The following is a 15,075-nucleotide window of genomic DNA, read 5'->3' on the forward strand; positions in this document are numbered from 1 at the left end:
GGGTCCTTTCAGTTGGTATCAGAGCGGTGGTCTTAGCGAACCAGGTCTTGCATTAGTGTGTCTAACTGATAGTTGTTAAGATGCATTAGTGAGTCTGGACTTCGACCGTGTCTGCATGTCAAAAGTTTTGTTTATCATTTTTAGTTGGAAATCATCTACTTACCATCCTTAGGAAATTACCTGCTTATCATTCTTAGTCTAGACACGTCTTGCTGCATTGATTGCATGAATAGTGTATAGACAAAATACATATCTTAGCGTATCTGCTAATCCATATCTTAGCGTATCTGTTACTGTAAACTTTGCCTGACATATCACGTAAATTCCTCCGTAATCTACGAAATCTTTTGCGCTATATATATAGATATTCTATGTAATTAGAATACCACCCGATAGCCGAAAAATCATTTCATATCGAAAAATCCTTTATTCAATCGAACGAAATGGAATTCGTCATTAGTTCAAGTCCCTCGAATTCCGATATGAAATCCCACTCAAGCTCCGAAAGCAGTGTGACCGGAATGGATCAACCAATTAGCCATCATCTATTCTAGATGAATTGGGGATAGGTTCGTAGCCTCCTCAATAATTGGAGACAAGAAGAAGGTGATCCCTTCCATCCACCACATTGCCCTCTTGGCGATGAACCTGAAGCACTTACCAGCGAACCGGTCCGAAACACCATTTTCTCTCTCATTTCCAGAGTATCTCGTCACGATTATATGCTACATTAAATTCTAGATTTTATTTATCCGCTCGTCCGAACCGACAATTACCCCGGTGTAATAGAAGAAGTCAACGAGCTTCGCGCTCGAGTAGTGGTTTTAGAGAATATGGTGCAAGGGTTACAAACACCAACAAATAACGAAGTATTAATTCATAATTTCAATTTTATTGAATAAATACTCCGTAAAAGTTATGTAATTTCTAAAGTCTTTAGGGATTATTCAGTTCTAGTTTCAACCGTAAATCAAATGAGTTTAATTTAATATTAACTCATTAAATCTATGTTACATCTGAAGAAAATATGCACATATATATTTTCATAAAGACTGTAATAATATTCTGTTATACAAAATATTAATTGTGAAAATTTTTTTAACGGGTAGGTAATACCCGAGAGATATATAAATTCAAAATTAATATGTTACATTTTTCGAATCTGATTAAGCAAATCATCAACTATACTCCCAAAATCTCACAACAATATACATTCTTGTATAGTAATTAAAACAACCATTCTCACCCAAATTTGATTACGCATTCTGATTTTGACAAATCAAAATCCAAGTCATGATTTAACAGAAGACATCACTCTTAGATACCTACATCTTTCAAAGCTATACTTTGACTTCAAAACTGTGTTAGAACATCATATGTATATTAACGATTACAAACTGTGTTCAAACTCTCCGAAGTTTTCGAAGACACTTCAAACAATGAACAATCGAGATGATGATCCAACCACATATTACCCACATTTATGTACCTAAAAAGCTCTCGAAGCCGAAGTCATAGTTCGACGCGTATCCGTGTCAGACCCTTTGGCATTTATTAGCTAAAATGACTTTTCAATTCCTTTTCAAAGTAGACAGTTTTGTCACAGCTCCAGCAAGTCAACTTCGACTTTTCAGTCGGACTAGTCTTATTATAACCTCGATAGATACGTTGCCCTTTCGTCATCGTTACTGGGGACCTTTCATATCTCGCCACCTTAGCAATAAACTTACCAACAACTTCAATTATCTTTGACTTTTCGAAAAATCATTATATTTATTGAAATCACATCATTTACTCATTCGCATCTTGTAACGAGAATTGTCATACGAATCATCGGAAAATAGTAACCAGTATTTTGAAATCTCGCAGCATGTTTACGCCAACAGTTATATGTGTACGTAAAACGTCTATCTCCTGAACTTACATACTTTGAATGTGAAGTTCTGAAAAATATTTTGAACTACAAACTAGTTCTTGAAATGCTGACGAAGCATCAAAAACTGTAAACGATCTTAACAGTAAAAAAGTTTGATGATAAAGAATAGTAAGGTGGTAAAGCTGAGAAAAAGAGAAGGTTTGGAACTGGAAAACGGATTGAACAGACTATGAAGGAGGCTGTGGACAAATCACAAAGACTAAATCTGCCTTCAAAGAATCCAAATGATTCAGTGCCTGCTAAAGTCATTAACGAATACCTTACTCTTTATCTGAAGTCATTTATCTCTTTGCGCTATCAGTGTTACATCATATAAGAAACTATTAGTTTCTATATTCTGTAAACTTTCGAGTTTAAATTATGAATGTTTTGAAGTAGTGTTGGGAACTGAAGCATGAGTTAGTATAATATAATGACACTTGATCAACGTGATTATATTACAGTAAGTCATGCTGAGTTTCTAATGGGACATGACGATTCACAGACCATGCCGTCATCATGTTCCATGTTACACGACTCTTGTATTCTATTTAATCTCTAAAAATATCAAGAATATATTTTCTTGATGATTCGGTCTTTTCAGGGTATTCTGGTAAATTAATAATCAAGATCGTGCCATTACCATTTCCTTCTTAGAACATTAACTATGTTCATTCTGAAATTCATATCTGCGAATACTGGACCATTACAAACGTTGCTTAATCGCAAGAAGAAGAAACGAAAGGACAAAACTCCAAAATAGAAATTGGAGTATAAATCGTAGCAAATAGAAGGGAGCATTAACTGTGGATGTCAATGATTATAGAAGACAAAAGCAGGGGCTTTGAAATATAAGGGAAGATATAAAACCCAACAACCACCCAAAAATTATAAACCGTATATATCGATGCATATAGCAATATAAAGACACGGAAGAACTAAAAACACTATAAAACCGAGAGTATAGTAGAAGTAAATAGATTCTTCCGAAGGCAGATGAAAAAGAAGAACGACAGATATGAAAGTGAGGAGTATATCGAGAATCAGTACTGGATGAAGCATATTGACAAATACTTTAAAATATGAGTTGAGGGAGAGAGAATAGAAGGTGTGAGTTGTAAGAAAATGAAGGAGGTGGATTTATAATGAAATACCCGACAGAGAAATCAAGATGGATTATCGTATTAATTCGAAGAGAATCATAATCTCCTTAATCACCGAAGCATTAAATCCAACATAGATTACAAAGATTTTCTTTAAATTCGGAGATCAATTGTGATGATGTCAAAAGATATGACGAATCACTATAATCTTATTTCCTTCATTTACGATAACTTCCCTCATACGCTTCTAGTAATCGAATTATTTTATCCATACTTCTTAGACATGATAAAACTTCATAATCGTTACGTCATAATAACATTCTCATTGTTAGCCATAACGACCTCTATCAAATTTCGGAGACGAAATTTCTTTAACGATAGGTACTGTGACGACCCGGAAATTTTCGACTAAATTTAAACTTTATCTTTATATTATTCTGACACGATAAGCAATGTTTGTTAAGTTAAACCTCAAGGATTTTAAACTATGTTTATACATTCATTTAAACCTCGACCAAATTCCAATGATTCACGAACCATTAAATGAACATATATGAATATGTATGTATATGTGTATATGTTATAAATTGAAAATGTCAACAAAGTATTTAAACGTATAATGCTTTATATGAACGTATTTGTTTCAATATGATTATCGACGAAATTAAAAAAATATATATTAAATGATTGAATTATCAGAAACATTGAATTATGATTACAAGTCTCTGTTGAGAGGTCCACTATGATTTGAGAAAATCTATTCCTCTTAACGATATTCGGAATAATTTGTAAAGCTATTTATAAATAAAAATAAAAAGTGTCATTTACGAAAGTTAGACAAAAGCTAGTGGAAAATTGGTTTCCATAATATTCTATTAATCTATTTTCAAACGTACAAAAACATTTTCAGTTTAAAAAGAACTTTATTATTAAAACGTATATAACTTTTATAAATATCTAGAATCACTTTTGACAACTCATTACTTAACCAGTATAATAAATATAACGATATTTATATTTTATTTCATTAAATATATATAACGATTTAAATTAATATTATATATATTTATACGCGTATTATACATACATAGTTTTTATACTTTTACTATACTTTAACTTTACCTTTACTTTACTTTACTTTACTTTAACTTTAATAATTCATACTTTAATAATTCACTTTAATAATTCACTTTAATAATTCATACTTTAATAATTCACTTTAATAATTCATACTTTAATAATTCACTTTAATAATTCACTTTAATAATTCATACTTTATTAATTCACTTTAATAATTCATACTTTAATAATTCACTTTAATAATTCAAAAATATATTATAAATAGAATTCAATAGGTTTCCTTATTTCATAAAAACTTGAAAATAATTTCTCTAAACTCTCTCAATCGAATTACATATATATATTTTCTTTGTATTATTTCAAGATATTATTAGTATACATAAAATACTACGACGGAGTTATACTCAGACGATTTCAAAATAAGTTTTCAAACGGGGTAGAGCTAAGGAAATTATGGGTTATAGCTATGGAGGTTATGGGTATTGATCGAGGGTATTGCTCGTGAGGTCAACCTAACATTTATCATTTTCGTTGCGTCTACGTACTTTCCTGCAATATTGAATCACAATATTGATACGTTCGTGAATCCGAGACAAACCCTGCACTTGTTCAGTGCCGTCATATACATAATTGCTACGAAATACAGTATTGTGAGTTTCATTTGCTCCCTTTTTAATTGCTTTTGCAATATATATTTTTGGGCTGAGAATACGTGCGTTTTTTTATAAATGTTTTACGAAGTAGGCACAAGTACTAAAACTAATTCTATGTGGGTTTAAACCAGAAATATGCCCTTAGCTTGGTAACATTAGACTACTTGTCTATGTACGGTAGGCGCGAATCCTAAAGATAGATCTATTGGGCCTGACAAACCCCATCCTGACTATGGGATGCTTTAGTACTTCGAGGTTATTTTAAAACACACCTGATTTGGTGTACTTCAGAGGGTAAAACATGAACGTTAAGGCTTGTTACCGGGTGCCTACAACTTATAGAATACTTTTATACACTTACGAGTGTACATATATTTATAAACGAAAATCTTGTGGTCTATTAATATATTGAAATGATTGTTATGATAAACCTATGAACTCATCAACTTTTTGGTTGACACTTTAAAGCATGTTTATTCTCAGGTATTAAAGAAATCTTCCGCTGTGCATTAGCTCATTTTAAGGATATTTCTTGGAGTCATTCATGGCATATTTTGAAAGACGTTGCATTCGAGTCATTGAGTTCATCAAGATTATTATTATGTCAATTATAGTTGGATGTATTATCAAATGGTGTGCATGTCGTCAACTTTCGTTGTAAAGAAAGTTTGTCTTTTAAAAACGAATGCAATGTTTGTAAAATGTATCATATAGAGGTCAAATACCTCGCGATGTAATCAACTATTGTGAATCATTTATAATATATATGAACAGGTCCTTTCAATAACTAATAGGATATTCAGTGAATGCACCGAGCAAAATTGTGACAACCCGAAAATTTCCAACCAAATTTAAACTTTAATCTTTATATGTTTCCGACACAATAAGCAATATTTGTTAAGTTAAATTTCAAGAATTTTAAACTATGTTCATACATTCATTCAACCTCGACCAAGTTCCAACGATTCACGAACCATTAAACGAATATGATTATATATGTGTATGTGTATATATATTATAACTTGAAACGTAAACGAAATATTAGATTAAATACTTTATATGATTGTATCTGTTTCAAAATGTTTATCAATGGAATTAGAAGATAAGATCAACTGATTGAATTATCAGATATATTAAATTATGATTACAAGTCTCTGTTGAAAGGCCCACGTTGATTTGAGAAATCTTTTCATTTTAACAATATTCGGAAAATGGTAAATTAATTTATAAATAAGAACAAATTGTCAATCATTGAGAATTAGACAAAGGATAGTGGAAGATTGAATCTCATAAAGACTCGATTGATCTATTTAGTTTCAAACGTACAAAAACGTTTTCAGTTTAAAAAGAACTTTATTATTAAAAAGTATATAACTTTTATAAATATCTAGAACCACTTTTGACAACTCATTACTTAACTAGTATGATAAAGATAACGATATTTATATTTTATTTTATTAAATATATATAACGTTTAAATTAATATTATATATATTTATACGCGTATAATACGTACATAGTTTTATACTTTTACTATACTTAAACTTTACCTTTACTTTATTTTTACTTTACTTTAACTTTAATAATTCACTTTAATAATTCATACTTTAATAATTTATACTTTAGTAATTCACTTTAATAATTCATACTTTAATAATTTACTTTAATAATTCATACTTTAATAATTCATACTTTAATAATTCATTTTAATAATTCAAAAATCTATTATAAATAGAATTCAATAGGTTTCATTATTTCATAGAAATTTGAAAATATTTTTCTCTAAACTCTCTCAATCGATTTACATATATATATTTACTCCGTATTATTTCAAGATATTATTAGTATACATAAAATATTACGACGGAGTGTTGTCCGAGTGATTTCGAAATTGTTTTTCGAGTAGGATAGGATTAAGGAAATTATGGGTTATAGCTATGGAGGTGATTGAGTATGGTTCATGGGTATGCTCGTGAGGTCAATATAGTGTTTATCATTTCCGTTGCATCTACGTACCTTTCCTGCAATATTGAATCTCAATATTGATACGTGAGTACTCATAATTTAACTTTTACATACTAATAGTGTATCCCTGACTAGTGCTCGAGTATTTAGGATTATGCATGCTTGTACTTTTGATATTGCCCTTAGACAGGTTAGGTTGAATCTTGAATTAGTTACACTTGCGGTTGAGATAAGGTATAAGATATGCATGTCCTTGGAAAGCTAGCGAAAAATTAAGAACTTTTCCTTTAGATATCGAATGGTTTCGATGAACGGATTAGAAGTTATAATCAATTGAATTTTCGATATTTTTATTAAAAATGATTATTATTATCGTCGTTTTTATCGTCGTTCTAGTTTTATCTTATTATTATCATTATTATTATCTTTATCAATAAAAGGGATTTATCATTAAAAATTGTTTTTTTATTACTATCGTTATTATCGTTAAAGTTATAATTAGTATTATTATTATTATTATCCAATTATCATTATTATTATTATTATTATTATTATTATTAGTATTAATATATATATATATATATCATTATTTAAAAATGGTTATTGTTATTGTTATTATTATTATTACTATATTATCATTAAGATAATTATTAGTATTATCGTTAATAATATTATAGTAACTATCATTATTAATATTAGTGTAATTAAAACAAATAATTGTAACACCTAAATATTTTGATTACTATTATTATCATTATTATGAACACGATATAAAAGACGATTAAAAGCTATTAAACGAAACAATTAGGAAATAATGAGTAAGAGTATCATGATGAAATTAAAATATTATAAGATATTAATTTAGATAAAATTATCGTTCTTATTATTTTTATCATTACTATTATTATTAAAAGTATCGTTAGTATTAAAACTATCATTTTAACAAAAATTATCATTTTAATAGAAATGTCATTGTTACTATAAAATATCATTATTATTATTATTTTAAATAGAATTATTATTTTAAAGATAATATTAAAAATTATCGTAAATATTAAAGTTATCATAATTAGAATTATCGTTTTATCATAATGTCATCTTAGTAATTATAAATATTGATATTTTTATAATAATAATTATTATTACAAAATAATACAACTTTTACTTACTATCATTATAGATATTATTTTATAAAATAAATATGTGATACAAACATATTTTACTACGTGTAATAACTTACTTTAATAATACCTATCATATTATCTTTATGATATTAAATGAACCCTATAAATTTTATTACTTAATATATATAAAAGTATATTTGATTATATAAATTTAATATAAAATTTTATTTATTAATAAATAAATTATATTATTTACTCTAATAAATCTTTTTAAAATATTTAAAAATATAAAACGACGATATTTAAACTATATATTAATCATGTATAGATTTTTAGAAATTATTTTGAGTCAAATTTACTTTTGTTGACTTTTGCATATTAGTCTCGAGCATTAGGATTGTGGTACACTATGACTTGACCTAATTTGTTAGACAAATATTGACCAACATATAAATATATATAATTAATTTAGGTTCGTGAATCCGAGGCCAACCTTGCACTTGTTCAATGACGTTATATGTATTTTTACTACGAAATACAGTATGGTGAGTTTCATTTGCCTTTTTACCCTTTATATTTTTGGGCTGAGAATACATGCGCAACTTTTATAAATGTTTTACGAAATAGACACAAGTACGTGAAACTACATTCTATGGTTGAATTATCGAAATCGAATATGCCCCTTTTTATTAAGTCTGGTAATCTAAGAATTAGGGAACAGACACCCTAATTGACGCGAATCCTAAAGATAGATCTATTGGGCCTAACAAACCCCATCCAAAGTACCGGATGCTTTAGTACTTCGAAATTTATATCATGTCCGAAGGAGGATCCCGGAATGATAGGGGATATTCTTATATGTATCTAGTTAATGTCGGTTACCAGGTGTTCACCATATGAATGATTATTTTTGTCTCTATGCATGGGACGTATATTTATGAGAACTGAAAATGAAATTCTTGTGGTCTATTAAAATGATGGAAATAAATGATTATGATAAACTAATGAACTCACCAACCTTTTGGTTGACACTTTAAAGCATGTTTATTCTCAGGTGTTAAAGAAATCTTCCGCTGTGCATTTGCTCATTTTAAAGATATTACTTGGAGTCTTTCATAGCATATTTTGAAGAACGTTGCATTCGAGTCATTGAGTTCATCAAAGATTATTATTAAATCAATTTATAGTTGGATAGTGGATATTATGAAATGGTATGCATGCCTGTCAATTTTCGATGTAAAGAAAGTTTGTCTTTTAAAAACGAATGCGATGTTTGTAAAATGTATCATATAGAGGTCAAATACCTCGCAATGTAATCAACTATTGTGAATCGTTTATAATGTATATGAACGGGTCCTTTCAGTTGGTATCAGAGCGGTGGTCTTAGCGAACCAGGTCTGCATTAGTGTGTCTAACTGATAAGTCGATAGGATGCATTAGTGAGTCTGGACTTCGACCGTATCTCCATGTCAAAAGTTTTGCTTATCATTTTGTGTCGAAAATTAACTACTTATCATCCTCAGAAAATTACCTGCTTATCATTTTTAGTCTAAGACACGTCTTGCTGTATTGATTGCATGAATAGTGTATAGACAAAAATTCATATCTTAGCATATCTGCTAAATCATATCTTATCGTATCTGTTACTTTAAACTTTGCCTGACATATCCCGCAAAGTCCTCCGTAATCTACGAAATCTTTTGATCTATATATATATATATATACATATATATATATATATATATATATATATATATATATATATATATATATATATATATATATATATATATATATATATATATATATATATATATATATATATTCTATGTAATTAGAATACCATCCGTTAGCCAAAATCATTTCATATCGAAAAAAAATCCTTTATCCAATCGTGCGAAATGGAATTCGTCATCAGTTCAAGTCACTCAGATTCCGAAATGGAATCCCATTCAAGCTCCGAAAGCAGTGTGACCGGAATAGATCAACCAATCAGTCATCACCTATTCTGGATGAATTGGGGATGGGTTCGTAGCCTCCTCAATCATTGGAGACAAGAAGAAGGTGATCCCTTCCATCCACCACATTGCCCTCTTGATGAAGAACCTGAAGCACTTACCGGCGAACCTGTCCGAAACACCATTTTCTCGCTCATTTCCAGAGTATCTCGTCACGATTATATATTACATCAAATTTTAGATTTTATTTATCCGCTCGTCCGAACCGACAATCACGCCGGTGTAATAGAAGAAGTCAACGAGCTTCGCGCTCGGGTAGTGGTTTTAGAGAATATGGTGCAGAGATTACAAACACCAGCAGCAGCATCAGCAGCATAACCAGTACCACCATCATCAACACCAACAGTACCATTACCACCTCCAACCACAACCGCGTCGTAAACCTCAACTTCACAATCTGTCCCACGAGCATCAACGTCATACGCACCATAGATACCAAGGAGTACCAACAACAATAACTGACGAAGTATTAATTCATAACTTCATTGGAGAAACATTCCGCGGCGATTATGTAATCTCTAAAGTCTTAGAGATTATCTAATCTAGCCCTAACCATAAATCAGTTATGCGAACCAAAATGATGGAAGGAAGAGTAGAAACCCTGACAAAAATGGTGTGTGATTAACAAGCTAAACTTGCTTTACCAACAACATCAATAGTACCATCAGCGTTACCAGCATCGTCAGTACAGTCAACATCCGAATCAACAACACCGATAACATCACAAACTCCGTCAGTTCAAGAATCACTGTGGACATCATTACGAATCAATAACGTTTATATTGTACCAACGAGTTATGAAGAATTAACTCATTTCCTCTGAAGAAATTATATGTATATTATATATATATATATATATATATATATATATATATATATATATATATATATATATATATATATATATATATATATATATATATATATATATATATATATATATATATATATATATATATTGAAATAAATCTTTCAGTGCTAAGCTATTGTGTGTGAATCTTAACTACTTGGTTAATTCATATTACAAATATGCAATAATGTACGTCCTTCGGTCGCAACTTAACCAGCGTTAACTACAATCTCTGTCGCAATTCAACAAATTCCAATTCATAATAAATCAAGTATATATTTGATTTTACACTTTCATCATCAATGTACCCGAAACTTTTCAGATAACATCATTCGTACTTTGCGAAATTCACAAGAATTCCACGAACCGAACACCATACATCAACAAATAACGAAGTATTGATTCATAATTTTAATGTCATTAAAGAAATACTGCGTAAAAGTTATGTACTTTTTAAAGCCTTTAGGGATTATTCAATTCTAGTTTCAACCGTAAATTAAATGAGTTTAATTTAACATTAAGTCATTAAATCATTAAATCTATGTTACATCTGAAGAAAATATACATATATATATTTTCATAAAGACTGTAATAAAATTCTTTTGTACAAAATATTAATTGTGAAATTTTTTTTTAACGGGTAGGTAATACCCGAGAGATATATAAATTCACAATTAATATGTTACATTCTTCGAATCTGATTCAGCAAATCATCCATTATACTCCCTACTTTCACAACAATATACATTCTTTTATAGAAATCAAAACAACCATACTCATTCAAAATTTAATTACATATTCTGATTTTAAAATCTCAAAATTTAACTTGAGATATGACCAAAATCATCACTCTTAGATCCTTACATCTTTCACAAGCTATATTTTGACTTCAAAACTGTGTTAGAACATCAAATGTATGTTAACGATTACAATCTGTGTTCAAACCCTTCGAAAATTTCTGAAGACACTTCGAATGATGAGCAATCGAGATGATGATCCAACCACATGTTACCCACTGTTATGTACCCGAAAAACTCTTGAAACCAAAGTAAAAGTTTAAACAACGTATCCGCGTCAGATTCTTTGGCATTTATTAGCAAAAATAACTTTGCGACTCCTATTCAAAGTATCCAGTTTTGTCACAGCTCCAGCAAGTCAACTTCGACTTTTCAGTCAGACTAACCTTATTATAACCTTGAGATATACACCATCGTTACCAGGGAACCTTTTACATTCCACCATATTATTAGCAGATGTACCAACAACTTCATTACCCTTTGACTTTAGCCTCTCCAAAAAGTCATCATAATTATTCATTGAAACCCCATCATTTATTCATTCGCATCTTGTAATGAGAATTGCCATACGAATCATTGGAAATTAGCAATCAGTATTTTGAAATCTTGCAGCATGTCTGCGCCAACAGTTATATGTGTATATATAACGTCTATCTTCTGGACTTAATTTGAATGTGAAGTTTCTGAAAAACACTCCGAACTACGAATTGGTTCTCCGAAAATGGAAAAAATGCTGATGAAGCAGCAAAAACTATAAACGACTTTAAATGGTAAAAGCTGGATGATAATGATGAAGTGTGCTGGCAAAGCGCAGAAAAAGAGAAGTTTTGGAACTGGAAAACGGATTGAGCAAAGTAGGAAGGAGGCTGTGGACAAATTACAAAGACTGAACCTTGACTTTAAAGGATCCAAATGATTCAGTACCTGCTGAAGTCATTAACGAATACCTTGCTCCTTACTCTAAACCCCTGCGGACAATATTCTTCATCATCCTCTGATATTAGAAATTCTAAAATATCATCATATCTTTCATTATAAATATCCTCCATATTTCTGAAGATATTTTCTTAATTTTTCTTATTTGAAATCATTTACCTCTTCACGCTATCTGTATTACATCATAAAAGAAACTATTTTAGTTTCTAAATTATGAAAGATTTAAGTTTAAAATAGGAATATTTTGAAGTAGTGTTGAGAACTGAAGCATGAATTAGTATAATATAATGACACTTGATCAATGTGATTATATTACAGTAAGTCATGCTGAGTTTCTAAATGGAACGTGATGATTCACAGATCATAACATCATCATGTGCCATGTTATACGACTCTTGTATTCTATTTAACCTCTAAAATATCAAGAAAATATTTCTTGATGATTCGGCCTTTTCCAAGGTATTCTAGTAATTTGACAAGTCAAGATCGTGCCATCACAATTTCCTTCCTAGAACATTAACAATGTTCATTCCGAAATTCATATCTGTGAATTCTGGACCATTACAAGCGGTGCTTAATCGCAAGAAGAAGAAACGAAAGGACAAAACTCCGAAATAGAAATTGGGGTATAAATTGCAGTAAAATAAAAGAGAGCATTAACTGTGAATGATAATGATTATAGAAGACAGAAGCAGAGACTTTGAAATATAAGGGAACATATAAAGCTCAACGACAAACCAGAAATTATAAACCATATATCGATGCATATAGCAATATAAAGACACGGGAGAACTAGAAACACTATAAACCCAAGAGTATAGTAGAAGTAAATAGATTCTTCCGGCGGTAGATGAAAAAGAAGAATGACCGATATGAAAGTTAGAAGTATATCGAGAATCAGAGCTGGATGGAGCATATTGATGAATACTTTAAAATATGAGTTGAGGGGGAAAGAATAGAAGGTGATGAAACATGACTAGGAACTTAGAAATCAACAGATTTAACTCACACAATGGCAGAATAAGTGAATCAAACCCTCTAGTGAATAGGTTAAGTTTTTTTTTGATTAATTTAGTCAAACCACAACTAAATCAAGTGTGATTAGATCAACACCTAGAGCTATTATTCACTACATGGGTGATTTGGACTGAGAGAGAATTGGAGGAGCTCACTAGATCTGAGTGTGTGTAACAAATAAGAGGCTTAACCTAAAATGAAGAACATAAGACTTTATATACCCCTACTGTTGACTCACCCATACGATTCATTCATCACACGTATGAGTTGGCTTCATCAGCCGTACGGGTGATCACTCACTCGTGTCTTCTCATTTAGGTTGTAATTGTGACTTAGCTCAGCATCAACCGTGCGTATGAGCCTGTCAGCCGTACTAGTGAGGCTTCACTTGTACGTCTGACTAAGTCTAACATAGTCAAACATCTAAATCTCGTTCCTGCAGTTCCTGTAACCACATACAAACACAGGATAATAATGAGCAATCATGGTGGCCTGTAAACTGTTGTACCTGCAATGGACGTGGGTAGATGTCTAGGGACTTGCATAAAATGCATCAACAGAAGGTGTGAGTTGTAAGGAAACGAAGGAGGTGAATTTATAAGAAAATCTCCGACAGAATAATTAAAATGGACGATCGCATTTAATGCGGATCCTAATTTCCTTGATTACCGGAGAGTCAAATCTTATTAAGAAGATTTTCTTCAAATCCCTTGAAATCTGGGAATCAATCATATCTACGTCAAATGATAAGATGAATCTACACTTACTCATTTCACTCTTCTATGTTAGCTTCATTCGTACTCTTCATATAAATGGATTGTTTATCCAAATTATTCGCTGATGATAAAACTCTAATTTTCAGCCCGTATGTATCATGAAAACATACTTATTATCATTCACGACCTTTCCACTTAAATTTCGGGACGAAATTTCTTTAACGGGTAGGTACTGTGACAACCCGAAAATTTCCAACCAAATTTAAACTTTAATCTTTATATGTTTCCGACACAATAAGCAATATTTGTTAAGTTAAATTTCAAGAATTTTAAACTATGTTCATACATTCATTCAACCTCGACCAAGTTCCAACGATTCACGAACCATTAAACGAATATGATTATATATGTGTATGTGTATATATATTATAACTTGAAACGTAAACGAAATATTAGATTAAATACTTTATATGATTGTATCTGTTTCAAAATGTTTATCAATGGAATTAGAAGATAAGATCAACTGATTGAATTATCAGATATATTAAATTATGATTACAAGTCTCTGTTGAAAGGCCCACGTTGATTTGAGAAATCTTTTCATTTTAACAATATTCGGAAAATGGTAAATTAATTTATAAATAAGAACAAATTGTCAATCATTGAGAACTAGACAAAGGATAGTGGAAGATTGAATCTCATAAAGACTCGATTGATCTATTTAGTTTCAAACGTACAAAAACGTTTTCAGTTTAAAAAGAACTTTATTATTAAAAAGTATATGCTTTTATAAATATCTAGAACCACTTTTGACAACTCATTACTTAACTAGTATGATAAAGATAACGATATTTATATTTTATTTTATTAAATATATATAACGTTTAAATTAATATTATAT

The sequence above is a fragment of the Rutidosis leptorrhynchoides genome, chromosome 2 (genome assembly GCF_046630445.1).
Source record: "Rutidosis leptorrhynchoides isolate AG116_Rl617_1_P2 chromosome 2, CSIRO_AGI_Rlap_v1, whole genome shotgun sequence".
Taxonomy (NCBI): domain Eukaryota; kingdom Viridiplantae; phylum Streptophyta; class Magnoliopsida; order Asterales; family Asteraceae; genus Rutidosis; species Rutidosis leptorrhynchoides.